Below are 11,732 nucleotides of genomic sequence, written 5' to 3'. Positions count from 1 at the left end.
AGTGATGCTTTGATGATTGAGTGGTGTTCAAAGTTTTTACCCCCTAGTCCCTAATTAAAATCGGTGGTATAGTGGTTAGCAGGGTGGACTTGGAATTAAGAGGTTGTTGGTTCGAGTCCAAGTGGAACATAAAATTTATATGTAGATGTGTCCTTATATTATGTATGTATTAAGATTGAGATATCGGTGACTATTTTTAATTAAATGATTAACATCAATTTATTGTTACCTATAATTTGAATATATGTTTGATGTCCAAATTTTGCTTGCAACATTCTATTTTTCACATTTCTCCTTCTTCCTTCTTCTTCTTTCTTTCTCTCTCCCTCTATCCCTCTCTCTCTCTCCCTCCCTCTCTATTCTAATTTCTATTCTATTCTAATATGCCCCTTCTCCCTTATTTATTCCAAAATGTAATGCTGTTTTGTGTTTATATGGTGAATACATCAGCGAAATTTGAATACGCCCAATCTCTTTGTAATACTCACCCCGTCCTAAATGGGGATTAAATGGGACTTCGAAAATTCCAACAAACATCACTCCTCCATTACCCACATTTTGTACCCTCTTATCCCAAATTCGTACCCCTTACCCCAATGTTTACCCGTTTACCCCCCATGTGTATCCTTTACCCCTATTTATTTGCAATTTTGTACCCGCTTTGGAAAATGCTTGCCTAATCCTTGATTAATTCTGTATGACGCATCGTTGTTTCTCTTCCTTTCTCTCTCTCTTCTCTCTCTCTTTCACACTCTTTCTCTCTCGCTCTCTCATTCACACTCTAAATTTCCATTAGACAGGCGTGTCTCAATTTTTTATCCTATTTGTTTCAAACAAAGTAGTAAACACCTAATAATGTAGGTAGGTAGTTAATATTCTACCTACATAATTTGAGAATTCGATGTATGCAAGGGTATCTAAACTGCACACCTACGGAAGTACCATTTTAGTGGATTAGTGTTTTTAAAGGTAAACATCTCAGACTTTTAATAACTGTTCATCCACTGACTTTTAGTAACTGTTCAAATGAAACAAATCCTCCCTCCCCCCCCTCCCTGGGGAGAAAATCTCAGCCTCAACCGGAGAAAAATCCCTCCCAAACCAGGAGAGAAAATCCAAAATAATTACGAGAAACTAATTCCCTCAAACTCATCACTAGTCATCACTCAGGAGGGTGCGAGGAGGGAAAGAAAATTAGGTTTTCCCTCCTGACGTGACAGGGTAGTAATAATTCCCTCTTAAATTTAATTAAAACTGAGGAAAATCCCTCGGAAAAAGAAAAGTGTGAGAGCTCTAGGAAAATTATTACTCTCAAGTTAGGTAGAGGTACCTTACCGTAAATATTGTCTGCTCCCGTCACGCGGTTGTGGGAAAATATAGAGGGTCTCTCTGAATCTTGAATTTCGTCCTGGCTCCTCGCGGTTTAAATTTGTGGTTTAAAAGCGAGTCCAAAGTATGACATCAGTTTAGGTTACAGTCATCAGAAATGTCTTCTTTTTTTATCTCACCCGCAACCACATTTGAGGAAAACTGAAACTCCCGAAAGTCTCCCAAATATTCAGGGAACAACCTTTCCTATCAACTATTATCCGTACTCAGACAATACATCTCAACTACACTGCTTCTTCAGAGTACCTATTAGGGTTAGGTAGCATACAAAAAGAACTTCCACAAATGAGCAACTTTCTGGGGACACTACACAGTTAAGTCTACCTAGTGTCAGAGTACCAAAGTCGCATCAACTTACAAGTAGGTCCTCTGGAAACTTACTCCAAAACACCCCGTATTCCGGGAATATATTACAAAGTGTGACGGGTCTTGTCAGAGTACCCTATTAGGGTTAGGTAGCATACAAAAAGAACTTCCACAAATGAGCAACTTTCTGGGGACACTACAGTTAAGTCTACCTGGTGTCAGAGTACCAAAGTCGCATCAACTTACAAGTAGGTGTTCTGGAAACTTACTCCAAAACACCCCGTATTCCGGGAATATATTACAAAGTGTGACGGGACTTGACGGGGCACACAAGTTGAAATTATCAAAAAAAACTTCCACAAATGAGCAACTTTCTGGGGACACTACAGTTAAGTCTACCTAGTGTCAGAGTACCAAAGTCGCATCAACTTACGAGTAGGTCCTCTGGAAACTTACTCGAAAACACCCCGTATTCCGAGAATATATTACAAAGTGTGACGAGACTTGACGGGGCACACAAGTTGAAATTATTACCACTAGCACCCCGTACTATGTATAGCTAGAACCCCGTAGTATGTAAAACTAGAACCTCGTAGTATAGCTGGAACCTCGTAGGGAGGTAGGTACTATGTATTATTTTTCCAAAAGATCTCCATGGGGACTCTATATGTTCATGTTTCTTCATGTTTATGGATGAGCTCATTGTTTTTCATTAGGTTGTCTCAGGATGACTTTACTGCACCTGTGTAAAAACCATGTAAAAATGGGCTTTTTTGGTAGAGACCCACAAAATTACATAGAAACTAGAACCTCGTAGTATAGCTGGAACCTCGTAGGGAGGTAGGTACTATGTATTATTTTTCCAAAAGATCTCCATGGGGACTCTATGTTCATGTTTCTTTATGTTTATGGATGAGCTCATTATTTTTCATTAGGTTGCCTTGTGATGTATTTACTGCACCAGTGTAAAAACCATGTAAAAATGGGCTTTTTTGGTAGAGACCCACAAAATTACATAGGTATGTACATATAATAGGTAGGTATGTATAATGTACCTACGTACTTCTAGCTCGCATAATTTCCAGTTTGTTACCTACAAACCTTTAAACCATGCAGTAAACCTGCTGAGCTATTTCTTGTATTAAAGAACATGAGATGTCAGCTGTTCCAAACGTTTTGTAAAGCTCAAAGTACGTTATAGCTACTTAATTCAATGTATAATGAAAAGCTTTCCATGTTGAAGGCTGATGGTGAACTTTCTGAGAAGCATATTGAGTATGTAATTATGGAGCGGAACTCTTCAGGTCTTACGGCTATGCCATCTAAGATGTAAGTAGCCAAAGATTTTTTTTTTTTGGTACGTACCTAACAGGTGTCTATGTATCATAGACAAATACGGGTGTTAGAAAATTGTCATACCTCTTCTAGTGGTTCCACGTCCAAGTTATTGGTATTAAGTATGTTACGAGTTACGAGTATTAGTGGATGTGTCACTTTTTCTCATGCTTTGAAAAAAGAAGAAGAAGAAGAAGAAGAAGAAGAAGAAGAAGAAGAAGAAGAAGAAGAAGAAGAAGAAGAAAGATTGATTGTGGTAAGATACCACAGTCAATTGATCAAAGTAGGCTTTGTGTGAAGCTTTTAACTTTAGAGTTTGCACTTCGTCCGTCCGTGTTGTGCCTACTCTGCATCTACAACCATTATTTCTTTGAGCTTGTCAATTCAGTGCTCAAATATCAGCGTTTAACTTTAGAGTTTGCACTTCGTCCGTCCGTGTTGTGCCTACTCTGCATCTACAACCATTATTTCTTTGAGCTTGTCAATTCAGTGATCAAATTTCAGGAAAAATGTCCACTCTTTCATCATCTTTGGTTCGATTCCCCAAAAGCGACTTGAAATACTCAACTCAGAGGATCTAGCCATTAAGGACTAAGCAGGCTAAAAAAAATCTACGAGCAACAATCCTTATTATAATACCGAAGGAAAAGCTAAACTACATCAGGAAAAACTTAGAACTTTGGATATAAACAAATTTTCCATCCTACCCGAAGCTCAGCCAGAACTTTTCAGAATTTTAATGAGGGAAATATTATGACGAACTTGAGGAGATGGAGGGGAAATAAGGAGAGAGGTGGAAAACGGGAAGAAGGAAGGAGAGGGAAGAAGGAGCGAGAGATGAGAGGGATTTGGAGGGAGGTAAATCAGAGGAGAAAAGAATGATAGGGTAGGTAAACCAAACAATATTTTTCCCATCCATAATTTATTCAGCAAAATATGGAAATGTTGGGCCGCGCTCGGAAAAGTTCGCCTTTCCAAGCAACAACTGATGTTTGTGAGTGATGCTTTGATGATTGAGTGGAGTTTGCAGTTTTATCCCCTAGACCTAATCAACTTCAGTGGTAAGTATTAGGGTGGAATTGGGATTCTTGGGAATAATAGGTGTTGGTTCGTGTCCAAATTAAGCACAAATTTATAGAAGTGTTCTTATGTATCAAGATAGGTAGTTTTTTTTTTTTTTTTTTTTTTCGTTCATATTCTCCATGCAACAATTTATTTTTTATTTTCATTTTCTTCTTCTTCTTCTCTCTCTCTCTCTCCCTCCCTCCCTCTCTATTCTAATTTCTATTCTATTCTATGCCCCTTCTCCCTTATTTATTCCAAAATGCAATGCTGTTTTGTGTTCATATGTTGAATACATCAGCGAAATTTGAATACGCTCGATCTCTTTGTAATACTCACCCCGTCCTAAATGGGGATTAAATGGGACTTCGAAAATTCCAACAAACATCACTCCTCCATTACCCACATTTTGTACCCTCTTACCCCAAATTCGTACCCCTTACCCCAATGTGTACCCGTTTACCCCCCATTGTGTATCCTTTACCCCTATATTTATTTGCAATTTTGTTACCCGCTTTGGAAAATGCTTGCCTAATCCTTGATTAATTTTGTATGACGCATCGTTGTTTCTCTTCCTTTCTCTCTCTCTCTTTCACACTCTCTCTCTCTCTCTCTTTCACGTGATAGTTCGATGTATGAAAGGATATCTATTATCTAAACTTAAACTGGAAACCAACGTAAGTACCTACTATCTACTAATTTAGTGGATTGGTGTTTCCAAATCTCAACATCTCTGACTTTTATTAACTGTTCATCCACTGACTTTTAGTAACTGTTCAAATGAAACAAATCCTCCCTCCCCCCGGGAGAAAATCTCAGCCTCAACCGGAGAAAAATCCCTCCCAAACCAGAAGAGAAAAAGTCCAAAATAATTACGAGAAACTAATTCCCTCATCAAACGCATCACTCTGTGGAGGGGGCGAGGAGGGAAAGAAAATTAGGTTTTCCCTCCTGACGTGACAGGGTAGTAATAATTCCCTCTTAAATTTAATTAAAACTGAGGAAAATCCCTCGGAAAAAGAAAAGTGTGAGAGCTCTAGGAAAATTATTACTCTCAGGTTTAGGTACCTTACCGTAAATATTGTCTGCTCCCGTCACGCGGTTGGGAAAATATAGAGGGTCTCTCTGAGTCTTAAGATGCGTCCTCGCTCTTTCCGATTGAAATTTGTGGTTTAAGAGCGAGTCCAAAATATGACATCAGTTTAGGTTACAGTCATCAGAAATGTCTTCTTTTTTTATCTCACCCGCAACCACATTTGAGGAAAACTGAAACTCCCGAAAGTCTCCCAAATATTCAGGGAACAACCTTTCCTATCAACTATTATCCGTACTCAGACAATACATCTCAACTACACTGCTTCTTCAGAGTACCTATTAGGGTTAGGTAGCATACAAAAAGAACTTCCACAAATGAGCAACTTTCTGGGGACACTACAGTTAAGTCTACCTAGTGTCAGAGTACCAAAGTCGCATCAACTTACAAGTAGGTGGTCTGGAAACTTACTCCAAAACACCCCGTATTCCGGGAATATATTACAAAGTGTGACGGGACTTGACGGGGCACACAAGTTGAAATTATCACCACACTAGCACCCCGTACTATGTATAGCTAGAACCCCGTAGTATGTAAAACTAGAACCTCGTAGTATAGCTGGAACCTCGTAGGGAGGTAGGTACTATGTATTATTTTTCCAAAAGATCTCCATGGGGACTCTATATGTTCATGTTTCTTCATGTTTATGGATGAGCTCATTGTTTTTCATTAGGTTGTCTCAGGATGACTTTACTGCACCTGTGTAAAAACCATGTAAAAATGGGCTTTTTTGGTAGAGACCCACAAAATTACATAGGTACATATAATAGGTAGGTATGTATAATGTACCTACGTACTTCTAGCTCGCATAATTTCCAGTTTGTTACCTACAAACCTGTAAACCTGCTGAGCTATTTCTTGTATTAAAGAACATGAGATGAGCCCATACGATCAGTAACTTTATCAGCTTGATATCCACAGAAATTTGCATATTTCAATACTCCGATTTATTTACTTATTTCAGTACCTAGTCTAATTCCAGTTTAATTCTCAGGTATTTTATTCCAATTTAATTCTCACAGGTATTATACCAATTTAATTCTCAGGTATTATTCCAGTTTAATTCTCAGCTATTATTCCAGTTTAATTCTCAGGTATTATTCCAGTTTAATTCTCAGGTATTATTCCAGTTTAATTCTCAGCTATTATTCCAGTTTAATTCTCAGGTATCACAACAAGTCTGACCTTAATTCCACCTCCAAGAGTCTGAACAATGGCGTTTTATTACCTCTTTATGTTTCTGTGTGTCTGACCACAAAAACATGTGAAACCCACAAAGTGGGCAGAGAAGGAAAGGGACAGTAAAAGCGAGCTCGTAAAATATTTTTATTATTTAATTTTTAGAAATAAAACGTCCCAGATAAGGAATTTTATGTGTCACACGCGGGGTTCGAATTTCAAGTGTGCATGTGCGGTGGATATTGTCATTCATTCACGAAAGGATCAGGGGTGTCTAAACTTTGGATCAACTTATGCCAAGTTTTGAAATCGATTCCAATAAGTAGTTTAACTGTCACAGCACTTAAGCTCAAAAGTTTTTTTCGTTCCTGTGCTTCGGCCCTGTGTTCCCTTTATTTCTCCCTCTCTCTTCCCCCCCCTCTCTCTCTCTCCCTTTATTTCTCTCTCTCTCTCTTTCCCCCCTCTCTCTCTTTCTTTTCCCCTCTCTTTCTCTCTTCTGGAATAATTTTGTATTAAGCTTTCATTTTGCAACTTCAGGGTTTTCCTCTCCTCCTTTTTTTTCTAATTTATTTGTTGTATTTTTTTTTTTTTTTCTATTACCTACCACTTTGGTCGCCCCGTCGGGCGTATGGGCCCCGTCAGGCATATACTCCTGACATCGATTGGATCAAGTGGGCCTGTGGGTGAATTTCATAATTATTGCTTGGGCGACCAAAGTGCTACAATGGCTAAGCTTCAGTGGCGTAGCGTGTATGTATGGCGTGTATGGCGGCCATACAACTCAAAAGTTCACTCGAATGCCCATAAATATTAATGGCATGTAGGTACTGTGATGGGTAGGTAGACCTGTGTATGAGCCCAACACGCCCTACACTTGAATTTAGACCACGCTACGCCACTGCTAAGCTTCCTCTTCTCTCATCTCTGTTTCTCCCTCTCTTTTCTTTCTTTCTCCCTCCCTCTCTCTTTCTCTCTCTCTCTCTCTCTTAAGAGATATATTATTGTTATTAATTTCTGAAAAATACGTAGTTAGTAGGTGGGTATATTATGATCCAGTTTTAATTTAATTCTCTCTCTCTCTCTCTCTCTCTCCCAAACACTCACATGTAAGGATTCCATAATAAAAGAACAGCTTTTGACTCTTTTGAGACACAGCGAGTCGTGATTTCTTGTAAATCATTGTTAAATCAGCGTCATCTATTATGATTAGAAGTCCACCTTTGTTTGTTAAATTTCGACAATTTTCTCCTACACCCCCCCCCCTCCTGAAGGTATAGGAAGGTACCTATGTTAGTCAAACTGCAGGTACATAGCTATTTTTCGTATTAAACTCACATGTCAGTACTGTACAATACCTTTATTACAAGAACAGCTTTTGACTCTTTTGAGACATCCACAGCGAGACGGGATGTCTTGTAAATCATTGTAAAATCAGCTTCATCTAAATCTAAAGATTCGAAGTGTGCCTTTATCTGGTTTCGACGTTTTTCAATGTTCTCCGAGATTCCCCCCCCCCTCCTGAAGGTATAGCTAGGTACCAGTCAAACTGCAGGTACATAGCTATTTCGTATTAGGTACATTGGTAAATTGGAATTCTTGTGTAAGGAAAATTGAAAACTTATGTGAGAATAATGCAATAATGTACAGACAGAACCCTCCCAAGAGAAAGAATAAGAAGAAAAGTGTGGAAAATAGAACAAACAAAAGAAAACGAAGGAAAAATAAAAACATAAATAAATGAAGACGAGGAAGAAGGAAAGTGTGGAAAATAGAACAAACAAAAGAAAACGAAGGAAAAATAAAAACATAAATAAATAAACTCGAACAGAGTAAACAAGAAAAAAAATGGGAAGGGTAAGGAAATAAAATATTAGGAGAAATCGTAGAGTATACGGACTGTTCACTGTCGACAACTGTTAGAGGTAGGTATCAGGTATGTCTGCCATTCACGCTCAGACTGTCCGACAAAGCGCGGTATTTCAGACCTATAGGTCTAAAGCGTCCTCCGCCACACACGTTAAGACGGTCTGGCAGACCTAGGTCTGTGACACCGCATCAGTCTTTCAGATTGTATGAGCTTGAGTGACGGCATTAGTCTCATTAGAGGATGGTAGGTACCTATAACGTATAACATAAATAAATAAACTCGAACACAGAGTAAACAAGAAAATAAATGGGAAGGGCAGGGAAATAAAACATTAGGAGAAATTGTAGAGCATAATACGGACTGTTCACTGTCGACAACTGTTAGAGGTAGGTATCAGGTATGTCTGCCATTCACGCTCAGACCATCCGACAAAGCGCGGTATTTCAGACCTATATAGGTCTAAAGCGTCTTCCGCCACACACGTTAAGACGGTCTGGCAGACCTACATAGGTCTGTGACACCGCATCAGTCTTTCAGATTGTACGAGCTTGAGTGACGGCATTAGAGGATGGTAGGTACCTATAAGATAAATAAATAAACTCGAACACAGAGTAAACAAGAAAATAAATGGGAAGGGCAGGGAAATAAAACATTAGGAGAAATTGTAGAGCATACGAACTGTTCACTGTCGACAACTGTTAGAGGTAAGGTATCAGGTATGTCTGCCATTCACGCTCAGACCGTCCGACAAAGCGCGGTATTTCAGACCTATAGGTCTAAAGCGTCTTCCGCCACACACGTTAAGACGGTCTGGCAGACCTAGATCTGTGACACCGCATCAGTCTTTCAGATTGTATGAGCTTGAGTGACGGCATTAGAGGATGGTAGGTACCTATAAGCTGTAAGGGCATAGGAGGTAAGATTTAAAATTTTGGCATACAAATTTCCCAGTTTGCCATTCTAGTGAGGGTGGAAAGTAGTGCTCCTGCCTTGTAAGCGATAGGTCTAGGGTTCGATTCCCGCCCGTAGCGAACTTGGCTTTCTCATGTCCTTCCTGCCTTCTCTCCTCGATAGGACCTTTATTGTTACAGGTCCCTCTATCAAACCTCGTGGAAAGAAATTTTGCTATAAGAATTTCTTGTTTTTTTATTTTTAACATAATTACCTATAAGCTGTAAGGGAATAGGAGGTAAGATTTAAAATTTTGGCATACAAATTTCCCAGTTTGCCATCCTAGTGAGGGTGGAAAGTAGTGCTCCTGCCTTGTAAGCGATAGGTCTAGGGTTCGATTCCCGCCCGTAGCGAACTTGGCTTTCTCATGTCTTTCCTGCCTTCTCTCCTCGATAAGACCTTCCTCTATATCAAACCAAGAATTTCTTGTTTTTATTTTTAACATAATAAAATTGTAGAATAACTTTCTTGGTCTTCCAACTCAAAGGTCGAGCATCAGCATTTTAAATTTAATCTTATAACCTTCTTCCTGTACCACCATTTTATTCTTAACCTTCTTCTTCTTATTCTCACTTTGAAATGAAAGTTCCTTTCTCTCTGCCTTGTAAGCGATAGGTCTAGGGTTCGATTCCCGCCCGTAGCGAACTTGGCTTTCTCATGTCCTTCCTGCCTTCTCTCCTCGATAAGACCTTTATTGTTACAGGTCCCTCTATCAAACCTCGCAGAAAGAAATTTTGCTATAAGAATTTCTTGTTTTTTATTTTTATTTTTAACATAATGTAGAATAACTTTCTTGGTCTTCCAACTCAAAGGTCGAGCATCAGCATTTTAAATCTTATAACCTTCTTCCTGTACCACCATTTTATTCTTAACCTTTGTGCTTGGGTTTCTTTTGTGTTGGGATAATTTCATCAGGGGTGATTTCAAGTGCAGCTAAAGGTGGATTAAGACGATCTTCGAAATGAAATTGTGAAGTGGTGAAGAGTGAACTTTCCTCTTTACAATTTTTCGGCTTAAACGACAAACGACCATGCTGTCCGATTGTCCTGATGCTGAGAAGGTAAAGTCCCAAATTTCAAGCAGAAAACTGAAAATCAAACTCAGGACCTCCGTTAATCATATGCTTAGGACTATATCACAATTACTACCTGAAGTACCTCCACATTTGCATTTAAAAAGACCAGAAAGTCAGAAATTATATACTCATTTAGAAATATCTAGTGTAGGTATTCGGTAAAATAAATTCAATCGACTAATAAATCTAGACCACCAAAACAAGTAGGATAGGTATGTCCTAAGATTGAAAAGCATCAGGAAATGAAAAGCACCGAATTTCCACTCCCACATAAATAAAAGATCCTGTTTCCTCGAACAAAAACACACTTGTTCCATGTTTTATTCAACAGAAAAACAGAAAAATAAAAAGTAGGTAGCTCACAAAATTGAGATCCCGCAATAACAGTAGGAACAAGAGAAGTTGTGTGGTAAAAAACGAAGAAGAAAACATGGAAAACTATATTGCTTTTTTATGTTCTTTCGGGTTTTGATATGCGAGTTTGACAAAACAGGAACGAAATAAACTAGAAATGTGACAGACGTCTTTCTTTCGTCGTGATAAAACAATCTTTTTGACAAAAGGAGGAGGAGGAAGAAGAGGAGGTGAAGAAGAAAAGGGAGGAGGAAGAGAAGAAGTAGGGAAAGATGAAGAATAAGACGAAGAAGAAGGAGGAGGCAGAAAAGAAGAAGAGGAAGGCGACGAAGAAGAAGAGGAATAAGAGGAAGAAAAGGAGGAGGAGGAGGCAGATAAGAAGAAGGTGAAGAGCAAGGCGACGAAAAAGAAGTAAAAGAAGAAGACGAAGAAAGGGCAGTAGGAGGTGAGGCAAAAAATAAGAATAGGAGAAGAAGAAGAAGAAGAAGAAGAAGAAGAAGAAAAACAGGAACGAAATAAACTAGAAATGTGACAGACGTCTTTCTTTCGTCGTGATAAAACAATCTTTTTGACAAAAGGAGGAGGAGGAGGAGGAGATGAAGAAAAGGGAGGAGGAGAAGAAGTCGGGAAAGATGAAGAATAAGACGAAGAAGGAGGAGGAGGCAGAAAAGAAGAAGAGGAAGACGACGAAGAAGAAGTAAAAGAAGAAGACGAAGAAAGGGCAGGAGGAGGAGAGGCAAAAAAGAAGAATAGGAGAAGAAGAAGAAGAAGAAGAAGAAGAAGTAGGAAGGAGAAAAACACTGTTGGAAATTGAAACAATGTCATATTATGTGTGCTGGAAAACGAAATTGAATTGTACGGGTTTAGGGTTTTAGGGGGAAAGCTTTTCAAGTCATAAAAGCCCTCCTACCGCTGTTGGTACCCGCTTACACATAAACCCCCTAGGCCCCTATATTTTGTCTACTATAAATGTTTCCTATACTATGCGTACTAAGTTTCCCATAGTATGTATAGCTCCTCTATCAGTAAATTTGCAGATTTTGCTGCTTCTATTTTGACTGGAAGAAGACTTCTCCAAAGATTCCGAACGGATATTAGAGCTATTCTGCTGATGCTATTTT

The sequence above is a fragment of the Diaphorina citri genome, unplaced genomic scaffold (genome assembly GCF_000475195.1).
Source record: "Diaphorina citri unplaced genomic scaffold, Diaci psyllid genome assembly version 1.1 scaffold1422, whole genome shotgun sequence".
Taxonomy (NCBI): domain Eukaryota; kingdom Metazoa; phylum Arthropoda; class Insecta; order Hemiptera; family Psyllidae; genus Diaphorina; species Diaphorina citri.
This window is presented reverse-complemented; position numbering follows the sequence as displayed.